We start from the raw sequence: 13,749 nt of genomic DNA on the forward strand, positions 1-13,749 counted from the left end.
GTTTCCAATCACTAAATGTCAACCTGAAAAATGTAAGCAATAAATAACATTGTAAAGGTATTAATTCTCCCCAAATTAACCTATACCAGGCATTAGCAAACTAAATCTGGAGATCACATCCAGCCTATCACCTTCTTTTGTAAATTAAATTTAATGAATGACCCACAAGCAAACCCATAATGAGACATCAGGTCACACCTCTCAACGTGGCTATTATTCCAAAGTATACAAATATGAAATGTTGTTCATGACATGGAGAAGGCAATCCTAGTACACTGGTGGTGGGATTGTAAGTTGGTACACCCACTATGAAAAGAATATGGAGGTCCTGATAAAAGCTAAAAGTAGAGCTATCATACTAGCCAGCAATTCCACTGCTTGGTATATGTCCAAAGAAAATGAAGACACCAATTTGACAAGATACATGCATCCCAATGTTCATAGCAGCATTATTTACAATTGCCAACATATGGAAGCAAACTAAATGTCCACCAACAGATGAGTGGATAAAGAAGATGTGGTATGTATACACAATAGACTATTACTCAGCCATTAAAAAGGATCAAATTCTGCCATTTGCAACAACATGGAGAGGCCTAGAATATGTATACCTACTTAAGTTAGAGAAGGACAAATACACTATGTTCTCACTTCTCTGTAGAATCTAAAAATGCAAGAAATGTATGTATGTAACAAAACAGAAATAGACTCACAGAGAACAAATTAGTGGTTACTGGTGGGGCGACTTAAAGGGGGAGGGGAAAACAGCAGTTTGTTTCTCTAAATCCAGTATCCCTATGTATGAAATAAACAAACAAGGATATATAGTACAACACAGGGAAATACAGACATTATTGTGTAATCACTTTAGTGGAACATGATCTATAAAAATATTCAATCCATATGTTGTACCCCTGAGACTAATGTAATATTGTAAATCAACTATACTTCAATTTAAATAATCCATAGGGTGGCTGAATGGATTAAAGAAAGTTCAATTATACTGTGTACAAGATATTCATGTTAACTTCTAATCCATATATAGCATAAAATTGAAAGACTGGGAACAAAATCCTCCATGAAAATGATACTTGACTGACTAGTCTATTCTGAGATAAAAAAGACTTGAAGTCAAACCTCTCAAAGGAAAGAAGGTTATCATATAATGATAAATGGATTAATTCATCAAGAAATCATGACAATTATAAATATGTATGTATCCAGCTTTGGAGCCTCTCAACATATAAAGAATATATTAGCCCACGTGAAGGGGAAAATGTGCAGAAATAAAATAATGGTAAGAAACGTCGATACCCAACTTTCAACACTGTATAGGTCATCCGGACATAATATCAATCAGGAAACACTGAACCTGAACACACACTTGATATCAAATGAACCTAACATACATCTACAGTATATTCCACTCAACAGCAGCAAACTTTCCATTGTTCTTAAGTACACATAGAACATTGCCTAGGGTAGATCCTATGTTAAGCCACAAAACAAGTCTTCAAAAATCCAAGAATATTGAAATCATATCAAGGATCATTTCCAACCACAATGGTATGAAACTGAAATTCAATATTAAAAAGAATAATTGAAAATTCAAGAACACTTAGAAATTGAACAATAAGCTCTTGAATAGCCAATGCATACAGGAATAAATCAAAACGGAAATTTAAAAGAAATCTTAAAGCAAACAAAATTGGAAACACAAAGTACCTAAATTTATGGAATACAGGAACAAGACTGCAATTCAAAGAGTTATGTTTACAGTAATAAATGCATATATTTTCAAAGAATTCTTGAGAGGGGATCAAGAGGATAGAGTAGGAAGATACTGAGCTCCCCTGCTGCCAAAGACACACCTAAATTACAACCACTTACACGGAAATTATCTCTGAAGACTAGCAGGGAATGTTTTCCACAACTAAAGATATAAGGAAGGAGAAACCACAAGGCAGGTAGGAGGACTGGGAACACAGTCTAATTGGAACCCACACATATAGCACAGTGACCCACAGCTGGAAGATATCACAATTGCATAGGTCCTCCACATGGAGGGAAGGGTATGAGCCTGGCATTAGGCTGCTCAGCCCAGGGTTCCTGCACTGGAAGAAAAGAACACAGCAGGTCTGGCTTTGAAAACTTGCAGGGCTTATTTTCAGGAAATCTGGAGACTAAAGGAAACTGAGACTGCTCTCATAGGGCACACACAAATCTCACATGTTCTCAGTCCCTGTGCAGAGCCAATAGAGTGAAAGACACGTGTGCCAGACCCACTTGCTAATCTCGGAGAGCTTCTTGGAAAGGCAAGAGGCAACTGGGACTCCCACTAGGAACTGAGACATGGGCAAGCAACATTTTAGAATCTTCCCTGGAACTGATTAGAATCAGGGGCCTGCCCCACTTACCACCATGCCCATAGCACTCCCGCACCAGAAGGCCTCACAGCCAGACACACTGGGGGCCTACGCTGTCCACCTGTGCACCTGGAGCACCACACAGCCACCCATAATGGAGGGCTGCCTTGGATATCAGCACACCCATGGCAATCAATCACATACTGCAGGGGCTCACAGCCATTTAGGCCAGGGTCCAATACCACCTACCAGCTTGTCTACAGCAGTTGGCCCTGCCCTAAGAGAAAGGTGTGTGCAGCCCACACAGGGGACACCCCTGGAGCATGTGGCTCTGCTGGCCAGAGGACAATGTGCTGCTGGGCCCTATCAGTCATCTCCTATATAAGGCCACTTCTCTGAGACCCGGGAATGTAACAACCTGAACCTAATGAATAAAGATGTACAGAGGATTAGGAAACATAAGGAAATAGAGGAATACGTTACAAATGAAGTAACAAGACACGACATCAGACAAAGAACTGAATAAAACAGGGATAAGCATTCTACCCGATAAAAAAAAGTGTTCACAGTAATGATTATAAAGACGCTCACCCAAGTGAGGAGAAGAATAGATAGACATAGTGAGAATTTCAACAGAGTAATAACATGTCAAAAAGAACAAAACAGTGAACAATACAATAAAAGAGATTAAAACACACACACATGTACATGAGAGAAGCCACATTATACTGTAGGATACAGAAGAACAGATCAGTGAAATGGAAAACAGAGTAGTGAAAATCACCCAAACTGAATAGCACAAAGTAAAAGCAATTAAGAGTATACGTAAAGGGACCTCTGAGACAACATCAAGAATATTAACATGAGCATTACAGGGGCCCCAGAACGAGGAGAAGAGAGAAACGGGCAGATAACTTATTGGAGGATAGAGTAACTGATAACTTTCCTAACCTGGGGAAGGAAACACACATCCAGGTCCAGGAAAAACAGAGTCCCAAACAAGATGAAGACAAACAGGTCCACACCAAGACATATTATAAAGCTCCAAAAATTTAAAGAGTGATCACAGAGGCAGTGAAATAAAAGGGTCTAGTTATGTTCAAGGTATTCCCTTAAGACTGTCAGATGACTTCTGAGCACAATTTTCAAACTAGGAAGGAATGATAGGGTATAATCAATGGGCTAAAAAGAAAAAGTCTACAACAGGAATACTCTACCAGCAAAATTATTATTCAGAATTGCAGGAGAGGGCTTCCCTGATGTCACAGTGGTTGAGAATCTGCCTGCCAATGCAGGGGACACGGGTTCGGGCCCTGATCCAGGGAGATCCCACATGCCACAGAGCCACTAAGCCTGTGTGCCACAACTACTGAGCCTGTGCTCTAGAGCCCATGAGACACAACTACTGAGCCTGCTAGCCACAACTACTGAAGGCTGAGCACCTAGAGCCCATGTTGAACAACAAGAAGAGCTACTGCAATGAGAAGCCCATGCACCACAACGGCCCGTGCACCACAACGAAGAGTAGCCTCCACTTGCCACAACTAGAGAAAAGCCCACGCACTGCAATGAAGACCTAATACAGCCAAAAATAAATAAATAAATAAAATTGTGGAGGAAAGAAAGAATTGAAGGAGAGATCAAGAGTTTCCCATATTAGCAAAAGCTAAAAGAGTTCATCACTAATAAACCAGCCTTATATGCAATGTTGAAGGAATTTACTTAAGCTTCAAAGAAGTCTCACTAATTATTGATAGTAACAAGAAAACAAACAAAAGTAAAAATCTCACTGAAAAACCTATACATAGAGTAAGGGTAATAGATCAAACATTTTTTTAGCTTCTGTAAAGAATAAAAGACAATAGTAGTATGTTTCTTTAAAAAAGAGAGGGCCCAAATAAATCAGAAATGAAAGCGATGATGTTACAACAGACACCACAGAAGTACAAAGTATCCTAAGATACACACAGGGTAACTCAGGGCTCAGACTGGACAGAGCCCAGGCTCCCTTCCACTGTACATGAGTTACAGGAGCCTCAGGAACTGAGGAGGGCGTCCCTGAGGGGAGGCACAAGGTAGAAGATGTTAGGCATTAACCTGACTGTATTTATGTTAAACCTGCCTGAACTACATTCACATGAGATTGTTTTGTCCTGAATGTACATTGGCACCTTTAGTCTGAACTGCAGATCTTTGGCTTCACCACCTCCACTGACAGCATTAGCTTCACCTGCTGTGGACTGTCTCCTATAGGATTTCTAGAACCACAAAGCATCGAAGTTTCACAGGACACAGAGTCTGTGAGACTCCACTCAGTCTCAGAGTCTCAACCCCACTCAGAGACGTAGAGTCACAACAGAGACTCCACTCTTGGAGGACACACACAGTAGTGTGCACATCAGGACCCAAGGGAAGGGGCAGTGACCCCATAGGAGACTGAGCAGACCTACTTGCTAGTTTTAGAGGGTCTCCTGCAGAGGTGGGGGGTGACTGGGCCTCACCGTGCGGACAAGGACACTGGCAGCAGAAGTTCTGGGAAGTCCTCCTTAGCATGAGCCCTCCCAGAGTCCGCAGGTAGCCCCACCAAAGAGCCAGGTAGGCCATAGTTCTGGGTCACCTCAGGCCAAACAACAAACAGAGAGGGAATTCTGCCCCATGCATCAGCAGACAAGCGGATTAAAGTTTTATTGAGCTCTGCCCACCAGAGCAACACCCAGCTCTACCCACCACCAGTCCCTCACATCAGGAATGCTGCACAAGCCTCTAAGATAGACTCATCCAGCAGAGAGCAGATAGCAGAAGCAAGAAGAACTACAGTTCTTCAGCCTGTGGATGGAAAACCACATTCACAGAAAGATAGGCAAAATGAAAAGGCAGAGGAATTTGTACCAGATGAAGGAACAAGATAAAACCCCAGAAAAACAACTAAATGAGGTGGAGATAGGCAACCTTCCAGAAAAAGAATTCATAATAATGATAGTGAAGATCATCCAAGACCTTGGAAAAAGAATGGAGGCAAAGATCGAGAAGGTGCAAGAAATAGTTAACAAAGACCTAGAAGAATTAAAGAGCAAACAAACAGAGATGAACAGTACAATAACTGAAATGAAAAACACACTAGAAGGGGGCTTCCCTGGTGGCGCAGTGGTTGAGAGTCCACCTGCCGATGCAGGGGACATGGGTCCGTGCCCTGGTCTGGTAAGATCCCACATGCCACGGAGCGGCTGGGCCTGTGAGCCATGGCTGCTGAGCCTGCACATCCAGAGCCTGTGCTCCACAATGCGAGACGCCACAAAAGTGAGAGGCCCGCGTACCGCAAAAAAAAAAAAAAAAAAAAAAAAAAAAAAAAAAAAAACACTAGAAGGAATCAATAGTAGAATAACTGAGGCAGAAGAACGGATAACTGTCCTGGAGACAGAAAGGTGGAATTCACTGCTGCAGAAAAGAATAAAGAAAAAAGAATGCAAAGAAATGAAGACAGCTTAAGAGACCTCTGGGATAACATTAAACGCAACAAAATTTGCATTATAGGGATCCCAGAAGGTGAAGAGAGAGAGAAAGGACCCGAGCAAATATTTGAAGAGATTATAGTCGAAATCTTCCCTAGCATGGGAAAGGAAATAGTAGCCACCCAAGTCCAGAAAGCACAGAGAGTCCCAGGCAGGATAAACCCAAGGAGAAAAATGCCGAGACACGTAATAATCAAACTGACAAAAATTGAAGACAAAGACAAATTATTGAAAGCCCAAGGGAAAAATGACAACATACAAGGGAACTCCCATAAGGTTAACAGCTGATTTCTCAGCAGAAACTCTACAAACCAGAAGGGAGTGGGCTGATATATTTAAAGTGATGAAAGGGAAGAACCTACAACCAAAAGAACTCTACCCAGCAAGATCTCATTCAGATTCAATGGAGAAATCAAAAGCTTTACAGACAAGCAAAAGCTAAGCGAACTCAGCACCACCAAACCAGCTCTACAACAAATGCTAAAGGAACCTATCTAAGTGGGAAACACAACAGAAGAAAAGAATCTACAAAAACAAACACATAACAATTAAGAAAATAGTAATAGGAATATACATATCAGTATTTACCTTAAATGTGAATGGATTAAATGCTCCAAACAAAAGACACAGTCTTGCTGAATGGATACAAAAACAAGGTCCATATATATGCAGTCTATAAGAGACCCACTTCAGACCTAGGGAAACCTACAGACTGAAAGTGAGGGGATGGAAAAGGATATTCCATGCAAATGAAAATCAAAAGAAAGCTGGAGTAGCAATACTCATATCAGATACAATAGACTTTAAAATAAAGAGCGTTACAAGAGACAAGGAAGGACACTACGTAATGATCAAGGGATCAATCCAAGAAGAAGACATAACAATTATAAATATATATGTACCCAACATAGGAGCACCTCAATACATAAGGCAACTGCTAACAGCTATAAAAGAGAAAATCGACAGTAACACAATAATAGCAGGGGACTTTAACACTTTACTTACACCAATGGAGATCATCCGGACAGAAAATTAATAAGGAAACACAAACTTTAAATGACACAATAGACCAAATAGATTTAATTGATATTTATAGGACATTCCATCCAAAAACAGCAGATTACATGTTCTTCTCAACTTCACGCAGAACATTCTCCAGGATAGATCACATCTTGGGTCACAAATAAAGCCTCAGGAAATTTAATAAAACTGAAATCATATCAAGCATCTGTTCTGACCACAAGGTTATGAGATTAGAAATCAATTACAGGGAAAAAATATGTAAAAAACAGAAACACATGGAGGCTCAACAATACGTCACTAAATAACCAAGACATCACTGAAGAAAGAAAAGAGGAAATCAAAAACAACCTAGAGACAAATGACAACAAAAACATGATGATCCAAAACCTATGGGATGCAGCAAAAGCAGTCCTAAGAGGGAAGTTTATAGCAATACAAGCCTACCTCAAGAAACCAGAAAACTCTCAAATAAACAGTCTAACCTTACACCTAAAGGAATTAGAGAAAGAAGAAAGAAGCCCAAAGTTAGTAGAAGGAAAGAAATCATAAAGATCAGAGCAGAAATAAATGAAACAGAAACAAAGAAAACAATAGCAAAGATCAATAAAACTAAAAGCTGGTTCTTTGAGAAGATAAACAAAAATGATAAATCGTTAGCCAGACTCAAGGAAAAGAGGGAGGGGACTCAAATCAATAAAATCAGAAGTGAAAAAGGAGAAGTTGCAACAGACACCACAGAAATACAAAGCATCCTAAGAGACTTCTACAAGCAACTCTATGCCAATCAAATGGACAACCTGGAAGAAATGGACAAATTCTTAGAAAGGTATAACCTTCCAAGACTGAAAGAGGAACAAATAGAAAATATGAATAGACCAATCACAAGTAATGAAATTGAAACTGTGATTAAAAATCTTCCAACAAACAAAAGTCCAGAACCAGATGGCATCAGAGGTGAATTCTATCAAATATTGAGACAAGAGCTAACACCCAACCTTCTCAAACTCTTCAGAAATTTGCAGGGAAAGGAACACTCCCAAACTCATTCTATGACGCCACCATCACACTGATACCAAAACCAGACAATGATACTACAGAAAAAGAAAATTAGAGACCAATATCACTGATGAATATAGATGTAAAAATCCTCAACAAAATACTAGCAAACAGAATTGAACAGCACATTAAAAGGATCACACACCATGATCAGGTGGGGTCTATCCCAGGAATGCAAGGGTTCTTCAATATACACAAATCAATCAATGTGATACACCATATTAACAAATTGTAGAATAAAAATATCATCTCAATAGAAGCAGGAAAATATTTTGACAAAATTCAACACCCATTTATGATTAAAAATTCTCCAGAAAGTGAACATAGAGGGAATCTACCTCAACATAATAAAGGCCATATATGACAAACCCACAACAAACATCATTCTCAATGGTGAAAAACTACAAGAATTTCCTCTAAGATCAGGAACAAAACAAGGATGTCCACCCTCACCAGTATTATTCAACATAGTTTTGGAAGTCCTAGACACAGCAATCAGAGAAAAAAAAGAAATAAAAGGAACACAAATTGGAAAAGAAGTAAAATTTTCACTGTTTGCAAATGACATGATACTACACATACTGAATCTTAAAGATGACACTAGAAGATTACTAGAGCTAAACAATGAATCTGGTAAAGTTGCAGGATACAAAGTTAATGCACAGAAATCTCTTGCATTCCTCTACACTAACAATGAAAGATGAGAAAGAGAAATTAAGGAAACAATCCCATACACCATTGCGACAAAAAGAATAAAATATGTAGTAATGAACCTACCTAGGGAGGTCAAAGTCCTATACTCAGAAAACTATAAGACACTGCTGAAAGAAATCAAAGATTATATAAACAGATGGGAGTATTAACCATACGCTTGGATTAGAAGAATCAATATTGTGAAAATGACTATACTACGCAAAGCAATCTACAGATTCAATGCAATCCCTATCAAATTATCAGTGGCATTTTCTACAGAACTAGAACAAAAAAACCTTAAAATTTGTATGGAGACACAAAACACCCCGAATAGCCAAATCAGTCTTGAGGGAAATTAAAAGAGCTGGAGGAATCAGACTTCCTGACTTCAGACTATACTACAAAGCTACAGTAATCAAGACTATATGGTACTGGCACCAAAACAGAAATATAGATCAATGGAACAGGATAGAAAGCCCAGAGATAAACCTACATACCTATGGCTAACTCATCTATGACAAAGGAGGCAAGGATAAACAATGGAGAAAAGATAGTCTCTTCAGTAAGTGGTGCTGGGAAAACTGGACAGTTACACATAGAAGAATGAAATTAGAACATCCATAACACCATACACAAAAATAAACTCCAAATAGATTAGAGATCTAAATGTTAAGACCAGACGCTATTAAACTCTTAGAAGAAAACATAGGCAGAACACTCTATGACATAAATCACAGCAAGATCCTATTTGACCCACCTCCTAGAGAAATGGAAATAAAAACAAAAATAAACAAATGGGACCTAATGAAACTTAAAAGCTTTTGCACAGCAAAGAAACACATAAAGAAGACGAAAAGACAACCCTCAGAATGGGAGAAAATCTTTTCAAATGAAGCAAATGACAAAGGATTAATCTCCAAAATTTACAAGCAGCTCATGTAGCTCAATATCACAAAAGCAAACAACCCAATCCAGGAATGGGCAGAAGACCTAAATAGACATTGCTCCACAGACGATATACAGGTTGCCAACAAACACATGAAAGGATGCTGAACATCACTAATCATTACAGAAATGTAAATCAAAACTACAGTGAGGTATCACTCACAGCAGTCAGAATGGCAATCATCAAAAAATCTACAAAAAATAAATGCTGGAGAGGCATTTATTGGAGAAAAGGGAACACTCTTTCAGTGTTAGTGGGAATGTAAATTGATATAGCCATTAGGGAGAATGGTATGGAGGTTCCTTAAAAAACTACAAATAGAAGTACCATATGACCCAGCAATCCAACTCCTGGGCATTTACCCTGAGAGAACCATAATTCAAAAAGAGTTATGTTCAACAATGTTCATTGCAGCTCTATTTACAATAGCCAGGAGATGGAAGTAACCTAAGTGTCCATCGACTGATGAATCGATAAAGAATATCTGGCACATATATACAATGGAATATTACTCAGCCATAAAAAGAAACAAAACTGAGTTATTTGTAGTGAGACGGATGGACGTACAGACTGTCCTACACAGTAAAGTAAGTCAGAAAGAGAAAAACAAATAGCGTGTGCTAACACAGATATATGGAGTCTAAAGAAAAAAATGTTTATGAGGAACCTAGGGGCGGGAGAGGATTAAGGACACAGACGTACAGAAAGGACTTGAGCACACGGGGAGGGGGAAGGGTAAGCTGGGACAAAGTGAGAGAGTGGCATGGACATATATACATTACCAAATGTAACATCGATAGCTACTGGGAAGAAGCCACATAGCACAGGGAGATCAGCTCAGTGCTTTGTGAACACCTAAAGTGGTGGGATAGAGACAGTGAGAGAGAGATGCAAGAGGGAGGGGATATGGTGGTATATGTATAGCTGATTCACTTTGTTATACAGCAGAAACTAACGCATCATTGTAAAGCAATTATACGCCAATAAAGTTGTAAATTGAAAAAAAAAAAGAAAGCCCAGAGATAAACCTACATACCAATGGTCAATAATCTATGACACAGGAGGCAAGACTATACAATGGAGAAAAGACAGTCTCTTCAACCAGTGGTTCTGGGAAAAATGGGCAGCTACATGTAAAAGAAGGAAATTAGAATACTCCCTAACACCATACAGAAAAATAAATTCAAAATGGATTAGAGACCTTAATGTAAGACCGGACAGTATAAAACTCTTAGAGGAAAAAATAGGAAGAATACTCTGACATACATCACAACAAGATCTTTTTTGATCCACCTCCTAGAGTAATGCAATAAAAAAGATAAACAAATGGGAACTAATGAAACATAAAAGCTTTTGCAAAGCAAAGGAAAGTAAAAACAAGACGAAAAGACAACTCTCAGAATGGGAGAATATATTTTCAAATGAAGCAACAGACAAAGGATTAATCTCCAATAATATATAAACAGCACATGCAGCTCAATATTAACAAGACCAAACAACCCAATACAAAAATGGCAGAAGATCTAAATAGACATTTATTCCAAGAAGAGAGAGAGATGGCCAAGAAGCACATGAAAAGTTTCTCAACATCACTAATTATTAGAGAAATGCAAATCAAAACTACAATGAGGTATCACCTCACACCTCTTAGAATGGACATCATCAGAAAATCTACAAACGACAAATGCTGGGGAGGGTGTGGAGAAAAGGAACCCTCTTCCACTATTGGTGGGAATGTAAATTGATACAGTCACTATGGAGAACAATATGGAGGTTCCTTAAAGAACTAAAAATAGAATTACCATATGATCCAGCAATCCCACTACTGGGCATATACCCAGAGAAAATCATAAATCAAAAAGACACATTCACCACAATGTTCATTGCAGCACTATTTACAATAGCCGGGTAATGGGAGCAACCTAAATGCACACAGACAGATGAATGGATAAAGATGTGGTACATATATAAAATGGAATGTTACTCAGCCATAAAAAGGAATGAAATTCGGTCATTTGTACAGGCGTCGATGGACCTAGAGACTGTCATACAGAGTGAAGTAAGACAGAAAGAGCAAAAGAAATATTGTATATTAATGCATATAGGTGGAACCAAGAAAAATGGAACAGATGAACTGGTTTGCAGGGCAGAAATAGAGACACAGATGTAGAGAACAAACGTATGGACACCAAGGGGGGAAAGCCGTGGGGGGGTAGTGCTGGGATGAATTGGGAGTTTGGGATTGACTTATATACACCCATATGTATAAAATCGATAACCAGAAAGAACCTGCTGTATAATAATAAAATTAAAAATTAAAAAAATAAATAAACATACAAAAAGTAAAACAGAAAAAAAGTTCTTCCATTCCCATACATGTATTTATATGAATGAATTATTTCCATGCTTCTATCTATAAATACAAAAAAGAGGAATAAAACCTACATTGAACCAAAAAAGAAAAAAAAAAAAGCAGAACCCACCAGTTATAAACAGGAAAACCCTATCAGGACACTTGCTCCAAAGGTAAAGAATCCTGAAGTTGGTCAGAGGTGGGTAATCGTCTCCCATGCAGTCAGGAGCCCCCCCACCCCCACAAGGAGCGTCCTCATTGCAAAGCTGGGGAACCATGCCGAGGCATCTCTGAGTAAACGTGAGCTGAGCTCCAGGCCAGCTGCTGCTGAACTGTTCCCACACTTCCCAGGTACAACCCCTGAATCTGTGCAAGGACTTGAAAGCCTAGAGGAAGGGTCATGGAGCCACACCAGCGACAGAACCCAGGCCGACTTGGTGCCTACAGGCCAAGCAGGATGGTCCTGGCCCCGGGCGCACTTCTGGAAGCTTTCCATTTCTCTGCCTGAGATACCCCTCCTGTCCCGGCCCCCACTGCTTTTTTCCTTACTCACCTCTGCCTGGGGAGAAATTCCAGCAGCAGATATGGGTGACACATCCTCTTCTTTAGCAGTTGGCAGCTTGGCAACTCCTGCAGAAAACCCAGCAGAGCCCCACTCACACCGGGCCACCCAAAAAACCGTGGCCCCTCACTCCCTCCCACCAGCCCAGCCCCGACACTGCTGACGGGGCAGAGAATATGGCGTCAGACACAACTGAAGGGGCTCTTGCTGCCTGGAGCGGTGTTTATATTGACCTCAAACCAGGCACACCTGGAGAGGGCTGGCCGGCAGTGTCAGGCTGCCCAGGTCAGCCAATCCTCGCCCCTCTGGGGCTCACAGCAGCAGAAAATGGACCTTGATGAACCGACCAGGTCCAAGGAACAAGTGTGGGCTCCTGAGAGTCAGGATAGACAAGGGGCTGCAGCTCTGGCTTGTTTTCTAATCACTTTATCTGGCCCATGAATGGGAGACAACTTCAAGAAGACCCTCTCCTAATGAGAGGAACCCAGGAGTCAGGGAGAGGAGGGGTGGTGGGTGGAGACAGAGGCCTGGTGCCCCGGCTGCAGTGGAAGTCTCTGGAAGACCAGGTGGAGGGAGGCCGCACAGAGTGACGCCCAGTGTCACAGACCTGTTGGAGCTGTTGTTTGTTAGTTCAGGTCGTGCTCTGAGGTGCTCTGTGTCAGCCCTGAGCAACAGGTGAGCTGGGGGTGCTCTGCAATGGGGGCTATGTGCATGGTTCCTGTGTGCCCAGTCTTGCTGGGTACCTGCACAGGTGAGCTCCATATCCTGGGAGGGGCCTGACCACAAGAGCCCCGTGGGCTGCTGGGTACCTGCGCAGGTGAGCTCCATATCCTGGGAGGGGCCTGACCATGAGAGCCCTGTGGGCTACTGGGTACTTGGTAAAGGACGTCAGGTCAGTGAAGCAACTGAGAATATACATCCAGTAGTTCCTAATTCCTACACACTGATGGTCATTCTACCATCCACCAGGACATGGTATTCTGTATTAGACTTAGATGATGTCTTCTTCTGTATTCCATTAGTCCCAGAGTCACAAGAAATTTTGAAGTAGCGAGGAGTCTAGCCGGTCTTATTGGCCGCCATCACTGCAGTGTCTGTAGGTTTTTCTATGGTGACAGTGTGATATACGGTTCCCCCACCAAGGTACGGGTTAGGTTTAGGGTACGGGTTAGGGTATGATTTAGGGTTAGGGTTATGGTTAGGATTAGCGTTAGGGAATGGATACAGTTTATGGTACCAGT

The 13,749-nt window shown here is 40.7% G+C and overlaps 1 long non-coding RNA gene across 1 annotated transcript in view; it reads right to left on the bottom strand.

The window, feature by feature from the left end:
- The window catches only part of LOC125965011 (uncharacterized), a 65,589-nt gene that overhangs the window by 16,235 nt on the left and 35,605 nt on the right, over window positions 1–13,749 (bottom strand). The window contains exon 2 of the long non-coding RNA XR_007478435.1: window positions 5,681–5,748. This is a non-coding gene — a long non-coding RNA (uncharacterized LOC125965011). The remainder of the gene's footprint in view (window positions 1–5,680; window positions 5,749–13,749) is intronic.

This window comes from Orcinus orca, chromosome 7, assembly GCF_937001465.1.
Source record: "Orcinus orca chromosome 7, mOrcOrc1.1, whole genome shotgun sequence".
Classification (NCBI taxonomy): domain Eukaryota; kingdom Metazoa; phylum Chordata; class Mammalia; order Artiodactyla; family Delphinidae; genus Orcinus; species Orcinus orca.